Source organism: Panulirus ornatus, chromosome 41 (assembly GCF_036320965.1).
Source record: "Panulirus ornatus isolate Po-2019 chromosome 41, ASM3632096v1, whole genome shotgun sequence".
Taxonomy (NCBI): Eukaryota; Metazoa; Arthropoda; class Malacostraca; order Decapoda; family Palinuridae; genus Panulirus; species Panulirus ornatus.
In genome coordinates, this window is record NC_092264.1 from 8,289,624 (window position 1) to 8,312,123 (window position 22,500).

Sequence of the window (22,500 nt, forward strand, 5' to 3'; positions counted from 1 at the left end):
GTGCGGGGAGACGGGAGGTAGGGTGACCAGTGACGGCAGGCACGGAGCTCGTGAGGCACACACCCGCTCTCCTTCACCACTAAACAATAACTGACCCGAGTGGAGCTGTTGACGCTCCCGGGGCCTCAGCACGCCTGCCCCGAGCCCTCTGCTGGCTGGGGGCTCTCCCCTCCTGGCCCATGTGTGGGGGCGGGCCCGGTTACAGAGGATGGGGGCCCCCAGAGGTAGGCGTGGGTGGTGGAGGAGGTACAGCAGCATTGGAAGGCTGGGGAGAGATGTGCCCCGGGAATGTCTGGCGCGGTGACGGTGAGCAGGAAGAGTTAGGTGGGGCAGCGGGTATCTAGCCGGGGCTTAGGTATGGTGAACGAAGGACGCGAATAAAATGAAAAATAAAGTTGTAATGGAGGAATTGTAGGAAGGCTGATGGTCATGGTGGTGTCGTCAGCCGTGTAAACATCAAGGAGCACGCCACACTCGCGAGTTTAGCCAGTGTGATTGCAACAGTTACCATAGTTACGTTGGTAGTAATAGTTAAACTATGTGCTGTACAGGTGGAATTTGTTCTGAATAGCAAAAAACACCAGTAGGACATCTGATACAGTCGATTCTAAGGACCATACACTTTCACCAGTCACGTGATATACGTACATTACAGGAAGAAATGCAGAACCCTTTCGACTGGACGAGACCAATGTCCTCTCCGTGAGAGACAGACGGTGTCAGAGCAATCATTCCAGGAGAACAGTCCAGTAATAGCACTAACGTCTTGTGCATACTTCTCCGAGATCCACTGAAGATGATAATTGATTGCCTTCGCAACTATTTCATCGCAGTGATGAATTTTGGAGACACTGAGGTACACTTAGAATGCCGATGTCATATACACAGACTCCCTTTCTCAGTGAAAGACTCATCCAGACTTTCTACCATGGCTTCATGGCACGGAAGCCGAGAAATTGGAGTATAATGGTGATGGAATGTGGAGATGGGTCTCCTGTCTCCAATTACCTTACGAGCGGATCATAACAGAGAGCAAGCTAGGTGACTGCTGGTGCCCCGACATAAAACTGTACTTCACATAAGGATTTTACTGTGCTTTTTCCCGTTGTCATTCCCAACATAGATGAAAATTCTAACCCTCATTTTGGCCTCATCATGTGGTATGATGCTAGAATGTGTATGTAAGCTTCAGATGTCGAAGACGTTAAGAGAATACAGTATCAGTCGTGTGTTGTGGTAGGTCACTGGTGGTATTCTGTTGTTCAACAGAGGTAAGTTTTACTTATATTTCTTTGGAGGAAATACATAACTGAATACCGGTACAGAATAATGGACACATATGACGTTATACACGAAGGAAAAATATAAAGGATGTGGGAGGAAGAACGTCACATTATTACCTTCGGTACACACAACAAAGAAACTCGTTTCATCGTAGGAAATGGTTGGCTGGATCTTGCGAACCTTCAGACGAGAGATTCAAAACAAATTATTACATTTTTTTTCTTGCGGCGAGCTGGAAATTGTGCAGAGAATATTCTCAGCCACACACATAAATGTCAGAATTCACATCTATAGGATGCGAACTACTGCGAACACATAGACATTGTTCTCAGAAGTACACAAAGTAAAAGGTATGATTTACATAGGAAAAAATCCTGGAAAGCGTGATTCTCCATCTTCATAAAGCAAGACAGATAATTCCATTTATTTGCGTTAAAGACATGGGAGAGTTTTGAGGTAGTGCAGTTGTTAGGTTGACGTAAGCGGAATAAAAAAAATATTTTTTGAACGCCTGGAGTTAATTTCTGTTCATTTCTGTAGCTGCAAACATCAGGAACGTTATGAAAAAAAAGATTTATAAACTGGCTGGATACATGTTCATGTCCCTGATTAGTCATGCTTGTGTTGGGCACGTAAGCCTGCGGGCGGCAGCTTCAAACAGCTTGACTGATTTAAAGAGTAACCGTTGCTGATTGGCTAAGGTTTGGACGTAGAAATGTGCGAAATTTGAGTGAAGGTTTATATCAGGTGTGGTGAATTAACAGGAAGTTAATAGGTGGTTACATAACTTTTTTTTCTCCTCTTTGTCTGTGCGAGAGGGAGTTCGACACTAGGGTCCCATCCTATCGTCAGGATCTTGAAGTTTTTGTGTGTTCTCCACGTACAGAGATCGTTGACAGACAGACGTGGTCGGAGGCCATGGACCTCTCGTCGTCAGACAGATGCGTTGTTTGAGGGCGGTGGGGTTCGAGTCACGGGGTTATGGTCGGTGAATGTAGACCCCGCATCCTGCCCTCACTGGAGGAAATTCGCATTGCGGAGTGACTGACTGACTGATTCACGTATTAACTTTGATTGCAGCAAGACTCGGGTGGGAGGTGGGGGTGGGGTGGGGGGTCCCAAATACACGTACGCGTTATTCTACATTTTATTTTCAATTAAGCGAGACGGAGTGACCTAATTCCCACGCTCAATAGCTAGCCTGTAACTCTCTCTTACCATCGTATTGAGTTCAGAAGTTAGCAGTGTATGACAGCAATGTGCACGAGTTGTCAGGGAACGGACCTGCTCCGTAGACCTTTAGGCTGGTGTCAGTTTTAGTGATGTGCACGACGGTAAGACCCTTAGGCATAATGACCTTGTGTTTGGCTTATCCCTCAAGGGCCGTACTCTGTGTTCAGAGGTCGTACCTCCGTGCTCAATGGTCTGTGGATAATACTCGAGGGTCGTTCCGTCGTGGTAAGGATAGGTTAGGGGAAAGCGACAGTAAAGCGTTGGTACCGAGCCCCTGACATTGTGTTCAGGCGGAGGAGAGCCTCATTACCTTGTATGCTTTAATTACCTCATCTGTAATTATAGGTTGATGGACATAGATAATTGAGCTGTGTTAGGGAGTCCCATTTAAGTCCAGGAGGATAATCATATTAGCCATAAACTCTGTGACTTACGGTTCACTGTTTGTAGTTTCCACATTATTTCGTTTTGCTGTCAAAGCATTGCTTTCATATTGTCTCCTCTCTCTTGGAAAGCTCGGTAGCATCCAGAGTTCTGCTTTCTAATGATAGGAAATAAAAATGAATTTATATTTGATACAAGAAGGAACGCAACTAGAGGCCTTCTGGTCTGCTGGATCGTCAGAGCCGTTGCTTATTCTCGATATATTCAGTGACACAAGACACTTGGTCGGCCCTGTGTTCGGGACGGTAGCCTTCCCGACGTCATAATTTCTCACTCTATGTTGTGGTTTGTTTTTTTGTTAGTTTCGAACACTTGAAACACAAGGTAAATATCGTACTGTACAACGCTGAAAGAAATCCAAGGCACACCTGATCGAAGCCGTACTAAAAGCTTTGTCCCGACAGGCAGTGACAGGGCCCAGTTATCCTCCTCATCGAAGTTATACGAAGCCCTTTGTCTCGAAGGACTGCGACAGTGCCAGGGAGACGCCCGATCGAACATTTACCGAACCCTCCATGTCGAGAGGCAGTGATGTAGCTCAGAACACGTCCTGTTCGAAGCTGTGGTCGATCTCTTTGTTTCGAAAGTCTGAGACAGTGGGCTTAGCACATCTCCGAGAAAGCGTTTATCAGGGCTTCGGGCGGGTCTTGGAATCCTTTTCTGCGATGGCGTCTGTGAACAGCTTAATAGATTGTTATGGTGGACGCAGAAATGTCTTGATAAACATAGGACAGCTGTTAGATTTGTGAGGACAAGAATGTACATGGTGGAAATGTTGTTGACTTTTGAGCACCTCAGGACACATATGTCTTTATACACGTGATGAACTTTCCTTTGTAGTTGCTATTAATTATCATGATTAATCTTAAAGAGGAGGTAAGTGAAATAAACAACACGAGTCTCCAGCTGTCGTGTGTAATGGCTAAATGTCTCCTTGGCAAATTTATAGAACATCTTAATTACTTTTCAGCGTGGGCTCGGAACGTATTAAAGAACAAATTAGTGGTGTTTTATCATCATTCAAGCTGTATTAATGACCGTTGCTTACATGGTCCAGAGAACACCCTCAGCAGAGATTATGATGAGCAGGAAGCGGTTCAGCCTTGCATGAGGTGGCGCTCTCTATGAGGGAGCATTTTGGTGTCTTTGGCGACAGAAACGCCAAGGCTATAGTAGAACACCAGTGACTATCGCAACAGAAACAGCCGTGTTATGTTAGTAACATCAGCATCAACACAAACGACTGTGGCAACAGCAACACCCTGGCTGTAGTAGTAACACCCGCACCGACACAAGCGACTATGGCAGCAGAAACACTAGTTGCCGTAGAAACACCAGCGCTGATACGAACAACAACACGAGAGGGCGTGACGACGGAAAAAATCTTCCTTTGTAGATTTTTTGAAATCTCGTTGCTGACGCTTTCGAAATTGATGGTGCGTCTCGGGTCAGCTGTATGGCATAGTAGTGTCCCCTCCCTCGGGCTCCCTTCATATGCTGCGTTGGAATCTCCCTCATTCGCGGAGAGGTCTTACGGTCGTAATCCTCCTCCATCTGGCCCTTGGTCTTAGAGAGACTCGCTCTGCGCCTCATGATAGAGGTGGCGAGTCTGCCAAAGTGTTTCTAAAAATCATACATACAATCAGAACTCAGATGACTTGGTCTTCAAATTATTTCCCATCAGACATACAGAACCAAATACCCAGCTCGTGTATGATGGCGTAACCTTTGACCTGCGGTTAATGGCCACTGCTCTATACCCTATCAAGGTACCTGGCTCGGTTCTGCACGTCAGATGGGAAATAATTTGAATACCATCTCATATCTCTCTGAATGTCACAGGGAGGGCAACGTGGGGTTAAAGAATCTTCGTGTCCATCAGCTGTGGAGATAGAAATTCGGCGAGATACGATATGAGTTCTGAGTTTGGCTCTTCAGGTGTTCTGATCTTCATCGCAAAGGTTGACGTCCGCGGACATCGTGGTCACGATGAAGGTTCAAGTTCGATGAGATGCGATGCTGCTTGATAGCGACATTTACATTCTCTCATTTGAATCCCAGAACGAGACTAAAGCATTTGAACAGCCTTTCATAACTAAGTCCGTATACATGTATCCTCACCTCTTGTTGACGCATTCCTTATATGTTGTCGTTATCGAAGTGACTTTGTGTAATCTCTGGGACGTCAAATCGTCGAGACTGACGGCGTTCCACAAGGTTGTGGCTCAGGTCTAACAGGGTTTTTGGGGGCTGATTTTTTTCCTCCGCTCTTTCATATCTTTTTCAGCGGGAGGGACGACGCTGGAGACCACTATGGATGGGTAACGTAGGATTAGCTTTTTATGATTATAATGTAGGTGATAGATGGGCCGCAGCTAACAGGTCCACATGTAATACGTCATCTTTATTCGGCGGATGTGAAGCCTTTGTGGTGTGATGGGCGTCAGAAATGTTTATACCACACTAACGTTCCAATTTTCAGGATGTTTAGTAAATATTGCGTCTGACCGGGACAAATACGGAACTGAACAATTATGATAGCGAAGATTTTTATCATTATTATTATTATTATTATTATTATTATTATTGTTATTATTATTATTATTATTATTATTATTATTATTATTATTATTATTATTTTGATTATTATTAATTTTCATAGGATGTATTGAATAGTATTTGTTTCATCAAATAAGTCACGTAAACTGAGGTATCGGTTGATCGTTTATTCATAATTACTTTAGTAACATTCAAGTTTCAGACGGTTTTATATAATGGTCAAAATCTCACTTATTTTGCAGCTTGTGATCTGGACTCTGGAATTCGACTGAAGAATCATAGTTTAATATAAATTGTAATTTATAGAGTTTCATATATTTCCCTATTGTTGGGATGTGTATCTATATGAACAGTGCAATGTTATTCTTTGCTGAAATAGAATACTGTAAGGTCATGATCTTTGACTCTTTCAGTGTGTCACGCTGCAAAAACTTTGTTTGCTCGGTCATTAGAGGTGTTCCTGCGGTAGGAGTGTAGACAATTATGATATCACTGTGAGTCAATCGTCTGGCTAGTGATATCAATGTTTACAACTTGTGAGTCACAAATTTCACCACCGATTTCACTTTTCTCCTTGTGAGTTGTTAATCACCGATTTCAACGTTTACAATTTTTTGAGTCATTCTTCTTGCTATTAACTTCACCGTTGACTCCTCATGAGTCGTTAGTTTCACCACGGATTTCATTTTGCTCCTTGTGAGTCTGTTTTCACATGACTGGTTTCGCTGTCTTCCATCGCCGCCAGTAGATGGCAGAGGCCGCCGACGTCCTGTGAGGATTTGGGTGTGTGAAGCCTCACCTGGGGATGGGGTTTGCCATTCGTTTGTTTATAAGCTCCACGGGCGATGGATCACCTCTCCACTTAGGAGCCCAGCGTGTTTACCTGTTGTGATCTCCTGATGGCTCATCTGTGGAGTTCCCAACATCTACGGTGAGATGGGCGGCGGGCGTGGTAACGCCCACAAGATGGCACATAATGTGTTCTTGCTGGTAATGATCACCGCTGATGATCTGATCTGGAAATGTGGATATGATCAACTCTCTCTAATTTGGGACGGCACGAGAGACAAAGAGCTTAGGGGCAGAGCGGGAGACAAAGAGCTTAGGGGCAGAGCGGGAGACAAAGAAATATGGTATCAGCTCGTATATTTTCCTCGTCCGCCGTAGGACTCTTGATTATCTTACGGGTATGAGGTAGTAAGAAGTGTAGTTGTAGATACGATCATGGTGTTGTAGGTGAGGCTGTGGGCGATGACCGGGGTCCCGAGTGTGTGATGGATGATGGTGTAGATGACTAGCTACACTAATCATGGTCGTGGGATGGTGGTGTCAGTCATGATGTGTGTGAGTGTGTGTGTGTGTGTGTGTGTGTGTGTGTGTGTGTGTGTGTGTGTAGACCTTGATGGACGTGTTAAAACTGCCTCACTTCCCTCCCTCCCTCCCTCCCTCCTTCCCTCACCGTCCTTACCTACCTATACCTCTGCCTACCTATATACCTAATTACCTCCCTCCCTCCTCAGCCACCTGCCTCTCACGAGACTCCGAACGTCCACAATTCCTGACCTAAACAGCTGAACGTGTATGGAATATTGTAGTCATGGTAAGTGTGTTGGTGTATTGGTTTGAGTATATTGTCATCTCTGTAAGTCATCTTCAAGGTTTCTTATGTAAGTTTTTATGATTTATTATGTTGAAATAATATTTGTTCGTTAGTTGTAAACGATGAATAGCGGATGGGAAATTGTTATATCTCGAGATATCAGACGTTAATTAGTGTGACCACTGGAGCGGAAATTGTTCCGGGGGAAAATTTCCGTTTTTGTATATATGTTCAGTTCAAGGGAAGACGATCTCGTCGTCGAGTAATATAGATATGGGATTGATTTTACCGTGTGCGTACGGGGACCCGGAGGTCAGCTGGGTCCTGACGGGTGACAGACGTGTGGCCGTCCGTGTAGACAGACAGATCTCGCGGTCACGCTTTTTCACATACCCAGGTCATATGGTCGACGGGTCTGATGGTCTTTCTTCTTCATCGTTATGAGAATATAACTTCAGTTATTGTGGGGGGGGGGGGTGTGCCTCAGAAGATGGTTGTGGTTATCATATGGACTGGAAAGTGGTTATCAGAGGCCAAGAAACCAATGATTTTCCATGGTTGAAGTCCACCCAGATAACTTGCTTCCACATACATAATGCAATCTCGTGACCTCTTCCTCCAACACTGACTTCAGGGTCAGGGCGTGTTTTTCTTCAAAGGTCAGCTCGTGTACTAGGGGTGAACCGGCACCTTCCCCTGATGATTAACATTATTAATTCAGATGCCCGACTTGGGACTCGGGACTTCAGCGTGGGTTTCCTGCTTGTGTGAATATTGTGTACAGGTTCTGAACACGTTCATTACCGCTAATTGTCTTTGCAAGTTTGGGTATTTTGAAAATATTATTTTTTTTCTATGTTAGACTGAAAACCTTTATATTATCATTACTTATTTTACTACCACTACTTCTACTACTACAACTATTATTATTATTATTATTATTATTATTATTATTATTATTATTACTCTTAATACCTAATTTCATTATATATATTTTTTTTTCGAGAGGTAAGTTACAGCGTCTCAAGTTTACCCCATGGGATAAGTATTCTAGGAAGGAAAAGTCTCCCTCCATGAAGGCCATATATCCAGGTCAGGTCAGGTCAGGTCAGGTCAGGGGAGGTTGGAGAGTATGGTGATGGGGGGAAAGTATGGTCTACCTGGAGGAGGTCAGGTCTGGAGGAGGAGGAGGAGGGTTAGGAGTCACGCTCTACACTTAGTACGGTCAAGACAGATATATTATATATTTTTTTACATTGGAATGATAAACTGCGAGATGGTACACTTCACTGTGTACGGTAGAGAGAGAGAGAGAGAGAGAGAGAGAGAGAGAGAGAGAGAGAGAGAGAGAGAGAGAGAGAGAGAGAGACGGTAAGGTGATTGCATTATTAAACAGCATCTCATTATTGGCGTAGCCTGAGATTGTCCAGGGGGTTCTCCCCCCTAGGTCCCGGGGGACCAGCTTAACTTTTGTTTAAAGTAGAGAGAGAGAGAGAGAGAGAGAGAGAGAGAGAGAGAGAGAGAGAGAGAGAGAGAGAGAGAGAGAGAGATCCTCTCAATGGGCCGTCCAGGACTGGAAACCCCCCCTCCATCTCTCTTTACTCCTCTTACTTGTTTATTATTTGATGTGTTTTGCCGTTGTCTTTTCCCCTCGAATTTGTCACTTACTCACGAATGATGGTGTGGGAATGTTTATAGGGTTTTTTTTTTTTTTATTTTCCAAAAGAAGGAACAGAGAAGGGGGCCAGGTGAGGATATTCCCTGAAAGGCCCAGTCCTCTGTTCTTAACGCTACCTCGCTAACGCGGGAAATGGCGAATAGTTTGAAAGAAAAAAGAAATATTTATATATATATATATATATATATATATATATATATATATATATATATATATATATATATATATATATATATATATATAGGGTGTCTTGGTCGGGGTGGTTTGCGAAGTGAGAGGGTTAGGGAGAATGATTTGGTGGGCGGAGAAGGGGTAGTGAGGGCTTTGCGGAAGATAAAAGCCAGCAAGGCTGGGGGTTTGGATGGTGTTGCAGTGGAATTTATCAAAACAGGGGGTGACTGTGTTGTTGACTGGTTGGTGGGGATATTTAATGTATGTGTGACTCGTGGTGAAGTGCCTGAGGATTGGCGGAGCGCATGCATGGTGCCATTGTACAAGGGTAAAGGGGATAAAGGTGAATGTTCAAATTACAGAGGTATAAGTTTGTTGAGTATTCCTGGGAAATTATATGGAATGGTATTGATTTAGAGGGTGGGGGCATGTACAGAGCATCAGATTGGGGAAGAGCAGTGTGGTTTCAGAGGTGGTAGAGGATGTGTGGATCAGGTGTTTGATTTGAAGAATGTATGTGAAAAATACTTAGAAAACAAATGGATTTGTATGTAGCATTTATGGACCTGGAGAAGACATATGATAGAGTTGTTAGAGATGCTCTGTGGAAGGTATTAAGAATGTATGGTGTGGGAGGCTAGTTGCTAGAAGCAGTGAAAAGTTTTTATCGAGGATGTAAGGCATGTGTACGAGTAGGAAGAGAGGAAAGTGATTGGTTCTCAGTGAATGTAGGTTTGCGGCAGGGGTGCGTGATGTCTCCATGGTTGTTTAATTAGTTTATGGATGGGGTTGTTAGGGAGGTGAATACAAGAGTTTTGGAAAGAGGGGCAAGTATGCAGTCTGTTGTGGATGAGAGAGCTTGGGAAGTGAGTCAGTGGTTGTTCACTGATGATACAGCGCTGGTGGCTGATTCGGGTAAGAAACTGCAGAAGCTGGTGACTGAGTTTGGTAAAGTGTGTGAAAGAAGAAAGCTGAGAGTAAATGTGAATAAGAGCAAGGTTATTAGGTACAGTAGGGTTGAGGGACAAGTAAATTGGGAGGTACGTTTGAATGGAGAAAAACTGGAGGAAGTGAAGTGTTTTAGATATCTGGGAGTGGATTTGGCAGCGGATGGAACCATGGAAGTGGAAGTGAGTCACAGGGTGGGGGAGGGGGCGAAAGTTCTGGGAGCGTTGAAAAATGTGTGGAAGGCGAGAACATTATCTCGGAAAGCAAAAATGGATATGTTTGAAGGAACAGTGGTTCCAAAAATGTTGTATGGTTGCGAGGCGTGAGCTATATATAGGGTTGTGCGAAGGAGGGCGGATGTGTTGGAAATGAGATGCTTGAGGACAATATGTGGTGTGAGGTGGTTTGATCGAGTAAGTTATGAAAGGGTAAGAGAGATATGTGGTAATAAAGAGAGTGTGGTTGAAAGAGCAGAAGAGGGTGTTTTAAAATGTTTGGAATGGTTTGGTCACATGGAGAGAATGAGTGAGGAAAGATTGACAAAGAGGATGTATGTGTCAGAGGTGGAGGGAGCGAGAAGTGGGAGACCAAATTGGAGGTGGAAGGATGGAGTGGAAAAGATTTTGAGCGATCGGGGCCTGAACATGCAGGATGGTGAAAGGCGTGCAAGGAATAGAGTGAATTGGAACGATGTGGTATACCGGGGTCGACGTGCTGTCAATGGATTGAACCAGGGCATGTGAAGCGTGTGGAGTACACCATGGAAAGTCTTGTGGGGCTTGGATGTGGAAAGGGAGCTGTGGTTTCGATGCATTATACATGACAGCTAGAGACTGAGTGTGAACGAATGTGGCCTTTGTTGTCTTCTCCTAGCGCTACCTCGCACACATGAGGGGGGAGGGGGTTGTTATTCCATGTGTGGCGGGGTGGCGATGGGAACAAATAAAGGCAGACAGTATGAATTATGTACATGTGTATATATATGTATATGTACGTGTGTGTATATATATGTGTACATTGAGATGTATAGGTATGTATATTTGCGTGTGTGGACGTGTATGTATATACATGTGTATGTGGGCGGGTTGGGCCATTCCTTCGTCTGTTTCCTTGCGCTACCTCGCTAACGCGGGAGACCGCGACAAAGCAAAATGATAATAATATATATATATATATATATATATATATATATATATATATATATATATATATATATATATATATATATATATATATATTTATATATATATGTTGATGTGTTCTAAGTCTTTTGCTCTGAATACCCAACATCTGTGCAGGTAACCTTGCTTGGTCCATCCACGGTTAACACAAACATCTCCCCAGGACTGCTGAGGCGTGTCTAAGGTTTTCTTAAATACCACATCTTAGGCCTAGCCTGGGAAGAGGAAAAAATGTAAAGATAAATCCTGTTGTGGTTCAGGGGGCCATAAAGACAAACACTGAGTGGCTGCTGGTTCCCATACCTCGTTGCTCCCTCCCTCCCTCCCTCCTCTGCTATATACTCATTTAATTAATTTTCATGTGGTTCGGCCGCTGTGTATCGCGGTTATCGCCGCCGTGTTGACGGAAGCCCAACGGCAAGGTTGGGCAGCGGTTGTTAAAAATAATGGGACGGCAGTCGGAATGGAGCGCCATGGTCAGGACACAAATTGGCCATCTGGCTCCAGAACACTTGTTGATGTCTGCCTGCCATGAATAATCGCGTGAGGGGAGAGAGGAAAGCGACCCTAGCGAGCCGCTCCGGCACGATAGGAAGGGACGGGACGGGAAAAACGGGAGGGGAAGGACCCCTTCCTGTGGGAGGGTGGTAGAGAGAGGGGAGAGACCCTGATGTGAAGAAGGGATGGTTGGGGAAGGAAGGTAGTTAGGATGAGAGTTACATGATGTGGGACGAGGCACGGTGTGTTAGACGTGTTTGCTTGTGTGTGTGTGTGTTTTTCTCAGATTTTTCCACTATACAGAAGAGATGGTACACATATAACAGATGACTGTTTGTGACGAGGTTCTATGCTGGGAGAGCCAGACAACAGAAGACTTGATGGCGTACGACAAAGTTTTCCTCTTGAGGATGGTAATATTATCGTAAATCCTTTATCTGTATAGTTGGAGACAGGATATTAAAGGAGAAGGTTCCTCCCCACCCAGCACTCCCTCCGGTACGTTAGTCGGCAGGAAATTAACCATGAGGCAACACCAGGTAGTACAGAGAGAATATACTGACAGTTTTGATAGAAAAGACGGAATAGTAGACACGCTACGATGAAATGTACGAAGTAGACGGAAGACGAAGAAGAAGGAAGAGAGGAGAGAGTTGGTAATTGGAAGTAAGGTCCGGGTTAGCCCAGGGGGAGGCAGAGAAAGAGGGAGGTGGACGAGGGAGTCTTCATGACGAGAGAGTCTTCAGACTGAGCAACGGAAGAACCTGAGACGAACGAGGAGAAACGTCGGCGGGAAAGTTAAAGAAATGATGTGGTAAAGATGGGATGACGTTTGTGACTAGACGAGAAGGCGAAGTTGCTCACATATTCGCTTTTTCTTTCGTTATTTATATGTTTTATTATTATTAGTGGTAGTAGTAGTAGTAGTAGTAGTATTTCCCCGTCAGACAGTAGTAGGAAAGAGGAACAATGAGAACAGTGGTAATATAAAGGAAGCTTAGGAATGTGGGAATGAGGAGGAAGGGTGTGGGTGATTAATATGAGGGAAGAGCCAGACTGGGGATGGCATTATGAGAGCAGAGTGTGGTGAGGGAAACAACCATGGGTGGGAGAGCCATTTTAAACCGGTTGGAAACCTGGAAAGACATACTGGAGGTGAGAGGAGGGAAGGGAGAGTGTGGTCGGATGGGAACTTCTTTTGATTATGATGGGATGGGAATCCCTCCTTCGTGAATATGATGAGATGGTAATCCCTCGTGCATGATTGGTAGGATGTGTCAACTCCTGCTTGAGAGTGATGAGAAGCTTACCCTTCGTGATTATGATTAAGGTCAAGAGTGAGAGGAAGACACAGTACGAATCGATTAGAAGCGTTGAGGACATGCAAAGTGGCATGATATGATGAAGGAAGGAGACCTAATGAGACAACCTCCCTTGCTACCGTGGGAGGACGAGTACTTCCCTGCCACAGAGGATCGACGACCACTTCCTTGCTAGTGAAGAAACTGAGTGATGTAAAATGTGAATGCGTCTACAGCCGTTCATCGTTAATGTGAACCGTAGTGGTCCACTGTGGAGATCACGGGGCCACGGTGGACCCGACTGTGCACAGCACGGGGCCATAGTGGACGCTACTGTGCTTCCCTTAAGGCCATGGTGGACCTTTTGGTGTTGTGATGAATACTGGACGCTCTGGAGGCACTGTGGACTCGTACTGATGATGAACGCTACATGGACGTACTGTAGACGCTCTGTGGAAGATGGACGCTGCAAAGTGACAGTCGATACTTTGTTGAGGTACTTCTTTACACGCGGAGAAACATCTCGCGGAGCTGAACGACGGTTGGCATTGTGGGCACCAAATGTGAACACAGGTGGTTTACAGCCAACCCTGTAGTGTGATAGAGAGGCCAACGGACCTTGGCTGGTGCCATGGCTTGGAAGTTAGAATTCTTAGGGCCATTTTTGGTTGGCAAGGGACTCCACGAGTTATAGGGCTCACGCCGGACTTGACAGAGCCACGGTAGATCAGTGACACGCGAAATATGGACGCACGACACCATGGGGTGCTAGGCGCACGGTCTGACACCACTGACTTTATCATGAAAGGTTTTTGTGTCTCGTAAGAGCTTTGAGGTTCTCATGGACACTGCCAGGTTGATGTGGACATGGTTAATGCTTCTCAGAGACTACAAGATCGTAGTTGTCACCGCGAGACTACGAGAGACACTTTGGTAACCACGCTAGGGCTGTGGTGTAATGTTAGAGGAGACACTGGTTAATGTTCGACAGTCAGCGGACGCTGCCAACGCGTTATTGACGCCATAAAGCAATTATTGCCCTTTACTGGTGATGGGACCTGACGATGGAGGACCCACGTGATATAACCTCGGGAGCTGCAGCGCATCGTAAGCACCGAGATAATTGGTAAGTTGCCGTTCGATGGTTATTGGTGCAGCACATCACCATTGCCCTCCAGATTACGACTCGCTGGCCCGACCAACACCTGACGACGGACTTTGGGGGGATGGGGGGCTCAGTGTGGGGTGGGGGGGGATGGGGGGCTCAGTGTGGGGTGGGGGGGATGGGGGGCTCAGTGTGGGGTGGGGGGGATGGGGGGCTCAGTGTGGGGTGGGGGGGGGGATGGAAGTGATTTATTGGTGGGATGAATAAGAGGATTTGTCGAGGGGAAGAAATGTGAGGACTCACTGAGGGAAGAGGTGGAAGGGTTTATGAATGGAGGAAATGTTTGATTATTCTAAAGGAAGAAAAGGTTAAGGTAGAGGCAAGATGAGGAGGGTGAGAACAGTACGGCAATGTTGGCATCAGTTTTGTTAAGGACGCAACAGATTAGGTTAGGTTGCTTCATCTGGCGATGTATTTTCAGTGTTGTAGTAACCTTAACAGGTTAGGTTAGGTTTCCTCTATCATCGTGTGTACATAAATATGATGGTAAGACTAATGTTCACACACACACACACACACACACACACACACACACACACACACACACACACACACACACACACACACTTGCAGTGGAGTCATACATAAGCTGTTGTGTATTTATGGAATTCATGTATGATACGTATAGATTCCCACGAGTCAGATATAACCCCACGCACTCATACATGCGCTGCACAGGTGTCCACAACCCTCCAGGTTCTCATTGTATAAAGCAACATCAACAACATAAGAAAAACATTCACGAAAGCTAGAACAACAGGACAATTTTTGCTGACACACAATTGCCAGACGATCATATCTCTCCTCCAGTTCAAACGAATGTCACACTCTGTGTATGAATGTATATCCTGTATAAACACACATACACACACACACACACACACACACACACACACACACACACACACGCTGTGGTCGAGCCCACTTGGTGGCAGGCACCACATAGCTTCGTCGTCCCATTAACACTGTATTTCGTAATGTAATACACTACTGATACCGGCAATTGTTATTCCTTAAGGAATTGCATGGCGGAATAGATATTTGATTGGTTGTCGAAACTCGGGTGAAATTATACTGAGAAATTCTGGGTATATCGAGTAGCGGCAGCCGCTCCTGGCGAAATTCATGGCCGGTGGAGACAGGTGGGCGAGCTGTGTGAGAGGGGCAGTAACGCTCAGGTCAGAGAGAGAGAGAGAGAGAGAGAGAGAGAGAGAGAGAGAGAGAGAGAGAGAGAGAGAGAGAGAGAGAGAGATCCTCGTGGCCAGCCCTTACTTTCTTTCACTGAAGTGGTAGAAAAACTTTATAACACATTCAGGGAGGGAAATTTGGGGAGGCTGAAAACTCTGCCGTATTCCCGGAACTTGTGGTGGGAATCTGAATTTAGGAATACGACCTGGAATCCCGCCGTACCCCAGACCAGTCCGAGCAATTCCATTATCTCTGCTACTGGCTGGGAGAGTGTGAGAATGCAGGTGGGGTTAACGTGGTCTGCAGTGAGAGTGTTACACTAGCACAATTAAGCCGTTATACCACTTCGATAGAATGATATGGGTCTTCATAAAGGAATAGATTATTTAGGTACACAGGAATAGAACTGTATATGATGCTTTTACCGGTAGTCCTCCTGTACCATGGTAGGGACTCAGAGCAAAGGACAAGAAGCGACACTCTGCAGCAGTTGTTTGAATTATAAAATCTGATCATTATATCGAACATTTAGTTGTTTTATTACTTTATTCTCCAGCTCACGTGCTGTGGCTATGGCAAGAAAGTTAGAGGCTCTGGACATGAGTGTGAGGTTATAGATATGTGAAGTAAGTTACAGGGATAGGCTGAGGGCGCCATGTCTACAGTTTATAGATATAGATACAGTGAGTTACTAAAGCATTGATAAAGTTCACATAAAACTAAGATTTTTTTCATTATTATTTTTGCCGCAAGGAATGCGAATTTATTGCGCGCTTCCACCCATCCTGTTGATCGTGGGTCATGTGTTGCTGAGATGCAGAGAACGAAGGCCCCTCTGGGGGTGCTAGGGGACAGGCCGCACCTCAACCTCATAAATCCGAATGTTTAGGGTCACGTTAATGGTGTGAGGCTGTGGCTGTTTGTGTTATTGTTGGCGGGCGTCATGCAGGGTGGTGGAGTGGATCCTGCTGCTGCCTCGGAGACTTGTGGAACGGTGCGTCCACGTAGCTTTTCTGGGTGTGGTGGTGATGTCCTGGTGTAGTGGTGGTGATCTGGTGTGATGATAGTGTCCATGCATGGTACTGTGGTGTTATTAATCGAGTGTGTCCTGATGGGAACACATGCTCTCCTCCACACGATCAAGTTGACATAATACGTGAATCTGATCGCCATAGTTGAGAGAATAGATTCGCCACACCACACACACTTTAGCTGTATCTTTGAATGACCTCAGTCACCGAGATTATCTGGCACTCCTCACTCGACTTACATCTTGGCGTTACTTATTTCTAGATTGCTCAAAGACACAAGTAGATACCTTAAAGTCTCACATATGCTGGTAGAGCAAAGATGAATGTATTGAGTTCGCGTGTTCTCTGACACTCCCAGTTGTGAGACGAATATGTAACAGACATTATCACTCTCCCACTGGACGCCAACTCTCCCACAGTATATGCACAGGGTTGAGAGTCGTACATTTACGAGTGGGAGATGTGATAAGGAAAAGTGATGTTTAATGCAGAACATTTTAGTGTTCTACACAGTGTCTCCTGACACGGGACGAACCAGTGTGACACATGAGGTGCAACGATCGTATATGCACCGGGTTGTCAGTCTCGTCATAAACATGCGTCACGTGAAGCTCCCACGGCGAGGGCCCCGTCCCAGGTGATGCAAGTGAAGGGAGAGGAATAGGCGCTCGTCTTCTTACGCAAGGTATAAGAAAAATAATTTTTCGGTGGCAGTAGGGACTTCGTTGCCTCTCTCCTTATTAACGCAGGTGATTTATTAATCATTGTTAATCTATGGTGATGATGTGGCCACACACACACACACACACACACACACACACACACACACACACACACACACACACACACACAGTAGTACTTACCCGGGAGTAACAGCAGATACAGTAATCTATGCAGTCCGTTTATATAGTACATGTACTACGTCCATGTACTATAGTACATGTGCTACGTGGTACAGCATCCACAACTGTGCATGTGCTTCGTTACAATGACAGAGATGAGGTGCCGATATACCTGTGTTTACTAGCGTCCGAGTTGTGAATTTGGTGGCGACTAGCTTAGCATAGCCTGTCCGAGCCCAGGATAACACAGTCCCGACGGAAGCGAGGTGGCCACCACCATCACCACCCCAGGATAACGCCGTAGGGTCTAGTGAGTCCCAGCAGCCACTGTCCTCCACAGCTGTCAAGGACGCCTTTCGTACTCCATCATTTGGTTAGGAGAGGTATCACGGCTTGACGGCGTCCGGCTCACATTGGTTTGAGTAGCCCCTCTCAAGCCAACCACAACCTTGTTACAACCGTTTCCCCTTCCCCCTCTCCCATACCTCTCCCACAACCTTACCACAACCCTAAATGATTTATGTCGGTGGCTGGAGTGAGGCCATGTAGGTTAAGCATTATCACCAACATAGTCATGTTTATTCTCATAATCGTCTACGTGTGGCACAGGCAAAAAAAGTTTTTCCCGGTCGAAGTCACGTCGGTTGAAAAGTTAAAATGATGAAAGTCATAGAATATTACAGGGAACGAATTTACGGTCCTCGAGTGTTTGTCGACTTGGCCATTGAGACAGATACCTCCAGAATCTCGCGATGTTAAGTAAAGGTGTATCACAACGGCCAGGCCTCGTGTGGCTGGTCTACGCAAATAAACTATGGGAAGGAGCAGCCACTCTCTTGCCACGAACTCAAGTTCACAGTGGCCGGCACACAAGCAGACAGCTCACGAGAACAGTGTTCGAAATAATTCCTCTAAAATAAGGGCACTGAGACGCATCATGACGGCTAGAGATGGTGAGGAGATGGTATCTGAGGAGTAGATAAGGAGGAAGACTTTTATTCCACTCTGGTCGAAGGAGAGCCGCCCCAGATAGACTGGCAGTGCTTCATACCGGGACTAATGAGACTCCAGTCAATATGGAACAGTTGCTCAGGAGAGAAATAATGGTGGCTCTGGCGTAACAATCCAAGGTTTGGGGAAGAGGATGTGACCATTCCTTTTCCTTTACTCTCTCACCCGTTCATCCACCTTTGTCTTGCCTCCTGATTCCTGGCCGTATTCCCAGGTTCGCTCGTCACGACCCTGGGTAGGGAGAAGGAAAGGGTCCTCTCCCCCTTCAGTCCTACCCTTCGGCCTTTGTTTGATACGAATATTTTTCGTGGCTGTTACCAGGCATTTTTTTTCGCTTTTTTTCGAATCGTAAGATCGTAGCTGCCGCTTCTTACGTTTCAGAAATCTCCCGAGAGGAGGAGGGTTCGTGCGTTATTCACGGGGCGTCTCTCCGGATGCCTTTGCTTACTTTTAAATTGATATTCTTTGTAACTAGAAAGAAAACGTGCGGCTATTATAGATAAGGGCTCCTGCGGGCCTTCTTGGGCTTGGGTTTATTTCCCAGGAGGAACGTAAAGGTCCGAACCGATGCGTCTCATGGACGAGCTTTAGTGGGAGGAGCTGTCTGCTCTCACATCTCCCGTCCCTTGCTCTCACCTCTCCCTCCCTTCCTCTCACCTCTCCCGTCCTCTTTCTCTCACCCCTCACATGCTCTGACATGCGGATTCCTCCATTTGCTCCAACACTTTTTCCTGCACCTCATCCCTCTCCCCACACGCGCCCCCTCTCCTCCTTAAACTCGTTTCCCTCTCCTCTCCCCACACCCGGCCCCCACCACTCTACAAACCCGTCCCCCACCTCTCCCTCTCACAACACCCGTACCCCACCCCTCCCCACACCCGTCCCCTCCTATGTCTTGCACACAAGACGAAACGAAACCATCACACACACACACACACACACACACACACACACACACACACACAAACACACACACACACACATATGGTTCCACCAACAGGAGATGTGTTGATGTTGTTGTTGATCGAATCAAGCTGGGCTGTAGATACAGCTGGCAGTTTGTCCCTTCTGTACACACTGAACAGACCAAATGTGAATTTTTGCCAGCGGAGTTGCTCTCACACCCAGCAACACTTTGTACCTGACTGTCGTGAAATTATTCAGTTCAGAGATCATCCCTGCGGGACATTTACAAGATCCGTGTGAGCATTTCATCCACAACAATGCTCTTCGTCAGTTACTTGAAAGTTATTGTAACTTTGGTTATTGCTTATGGTTGTGCAGGCCTTGTAACCAGTTCACTTATTATGTAAGTTGTAATGTTATTCGCAATTGAGGCCTAGTCCCTGGACCTTATGTGAACTCTGTATCCTCTTCATCGCCGCACTATTCCCTTACCCTGTCCACATCCGTCTCATCCGTCTCCCAACACCTGTCTTTTCCCTTCCCACACCCGTCCCGTACCTTCCCCGAACCCGCCCTTTGATTAGCTGAGTCCACTGATCTCAGCCGTCACGCTCTGGAAGCTGACCATCTTAACAGACTCATACCTCAACCATATTCAGGTTTGGTGAGCTGCGTGGATTAGAACTGGTCATGCCTGGTAGGAGCTCATTTGCTTTGGATTTTTTTTTTTATTTCTTCCATTAGAATATTGAGAGTTAAGTACATGGTTGTTTTCTGAGTAAAGGTTAGGCCGTTAAGCCACTTCAAAAGGATGTTACGGCCCTTGAGCAGGACGGTACAACCCTTGGGTATGGTGACTACCGAAAAACCACTGACACAAGGCCTGATAACTCGGGATGACTCAGGGGAAGTGAGGTGAGGTTCGGACGCGGCGTAGCCCGGATACCATAAATGATAAAAGGTTGTGAGGGAGAGGCAGACTGTTGCCACACGGGTCCCCATGCCTGTGTGCTGGGCAGTGCTCTTGATTACACAGGAAACTGAAAGGCCTTGAGGCACACCCTCAGCCATCAGGTACCCGTCATCCACGCAGCAGAAAACGCACGTAGCAACATGAGGAGATCCAAGCTCTGTACGCATCCCTCCCTCCCTCACCGAACAGCACGATCGTTCTCATCCACCTCGATCTTGACGCGTTATAAGACTCCTGCTGAGACCTCCCGTTCTGCTCCGTGACCCACGCCACTCAGGGTGCACGACGGACCCAACCAGTGAACCGCCCCTTATGTAGCCGCTCAGGTTAATGGCTGTGCATCAGATGTAATCAGCCGCGCTGGTGTCCAGCTGTCCTCATAGATCCCCCTGTGACCTGGCGTGCGGTCCATACCCTTCAGGATGTTCCAGACGTTATAACCCGTGTAGAATATGGCCGATAAAATCTTGGTGTTAGAGAAGCCGCACCCTGTGTACCCATTGAGCACGACGGTACGATCCTTGAAAATGACGGTACGAATTTTAGCATGAATATGATACCTTTGAGCACAACATAGCGTTCCTTGAGCACGAAGGTGTGATTCTTGAGTACGACTGTACGATCTTTGAGCACCATGGAATGACCTTTACAATTGATACCTCTTCTTGACCCGCTTCATTCAGTGGTCCTCTTTGGTGTGCTGGCCGTAATGAAGCGTAAACCGATCAAGATAATGTCGGGTTGTCGTGACTGACCGTACTGGCGATGGCGGAGCCTAGATTCAGCTCCTCACCACTGTGCACAAAGTCAAAGACCCACAATCTCGCTCCAGTGGCTGGGGAGAGAGAGGAAATACACAGGGTTTTTATTCCGTTGTGTTTTGCTTGAGGCAGAACCTCCAGAACTAAATCCTTTCCGTTTTCATTGACCTCCAGAGCTTAGCCTGTGCGATGCTGGTTATAGATGTGTCTATATTGGGTATAGATAATTGGGACCGAATTTAGTAGTACTTCCGTATTTGTGTTTTAATTGATTTTCATGTACCTCATATTTGAAACGTTGAATAGATTTTGAAATATTTGTGTGTGAATGTAATAAGGTCAGCTGATAGAATTATTTTTGTTCATATTTTGTCTCGAGAACATTCAACCTCAGAATCATCTTTCCACTGATCTCCCAAAAGCCATATTCTGATCCTCAACCGCTACCACACCAGCAGGACCTACTGAACTGAGTCGGACCCATGCTTTACAGGGTAGTTTAACTAACCTGGCCATCCAGATTGTATGAATAGGAAGGTGGGGACCTGGCTGCTTCTAGCCAGATGGTATGGATAGGAGGCAGGGGACGTGGTTCCTACAGTCCAGCTGATACGGATAGGAGAAAGGGGACCTTATTCATACCATCTACTGGTATGGATAGGAGGACAAGGACCTGACTCATACTAACCAGACAATTTACAAGGGAGTAGAGGGACCTGACTCACCATCCAGATGGTGTATAAGGGGATTTAACTCTGGGTTGTCAGTAAGCTTGTGAAAAGCAGTTCAATAGTATAATGGGTCGAACCACTGGGACCACGGGCCCGATCAGGCCCTCAAAGTGCGCTTAGGGGAACGGATTGTGTGTGTGTGTGAGCAGGGAGGAAAAGCCCTTTGGAAGCTCCATGCTTTGTCTTTTTTTTTCCATTTTCTATTTAGGGTCTGCGTATTTGCATTCTCGTAACCAGTACTGCACTAAAACTCCACGAATATGAAAACACTCACGAATATGCGTACCATTTATTTGTTCATAATCCCATCGTAATATTTTGCCTGGCGCGCACGTTGCTGTCGTGATAATAGACCATCGTTAACAGTTACAGCTGGGTCACGACACCACCTGCTTCTTCAGCGGTGAAGGTAAAACCATTTCCCGTTGGCAGCGGCGACAGGCTTGGGTCGCTCTCCTTACCGCGCCTCCAGCAGGCAGCCGCCTTCGCTCATCCGAGCCTCACTCCCGCACGAGTTCCCTCCGTCCGTGCGTGTAAAGTTACTGGTTTAGCCAGCGGGATGTACTCAAATTGCCTTCGTAATTACTGCCGGACATACGAAGGGGAAGCAATGTCTCAGAAGATAATTGAAATCTCATCAGGTAAGTAGAGTTCGTAATCTCTCTCTCCTTTTTTGAGATATCGTTAAGAAAAATACTTCGTAGCCCTAATATTTTTTCTTCTACCCCGGAATCGTCGGATGGCTTGAAATTCTTCAGAAAGTCGCCCTTACCGTCAGACGTGTTTAGCACTGTACTGACCTGCTCCTTCTATCTCCCCTTCCCCTTTCGAAAACCCAGTAACATGGTCATTATCCATCGTAATAATAAAAGGAGGGGCGGGAGTTAGGCTTCATGGTTCATAAAATCATTTAATGTGATTAGCTACTTGTTTCTAGTCTACCCACAGTGTCCTCTCCGCAGAATCCTACCACAGTCTCCTCTCCTCAGATACCT

General features: G+C 46.1%; 2 protein-coding genes across 2 annotated transcripts in view; one reads left to right on the forward strand and one right to left on the reverse strand.

Annotated features, from left to right (window-relative positions):
• uzip (beta-pore-forming protein unzipped) overlaps positions 1–137 on the reverse strand; it is a 67,458-nt gene extending 67,321 nt beyond the window's left edge. The window contains exon 1 of the mRNA XM_071685974.1: positions 1–137. This exon is cut by the window's left edge and continues 308 nt beyond it. The gene's annotated coding sequence lies outside the window, so the exon portion shown is untranslated.
• Miga (mitoguardin) overlaps positions 1–22,500 on the forward strand; it is a 487,611-nt gene that overhangs the window by 206,308 nt on the left and 258,803 nt on the right. The window lies entirely within an intron of this gene.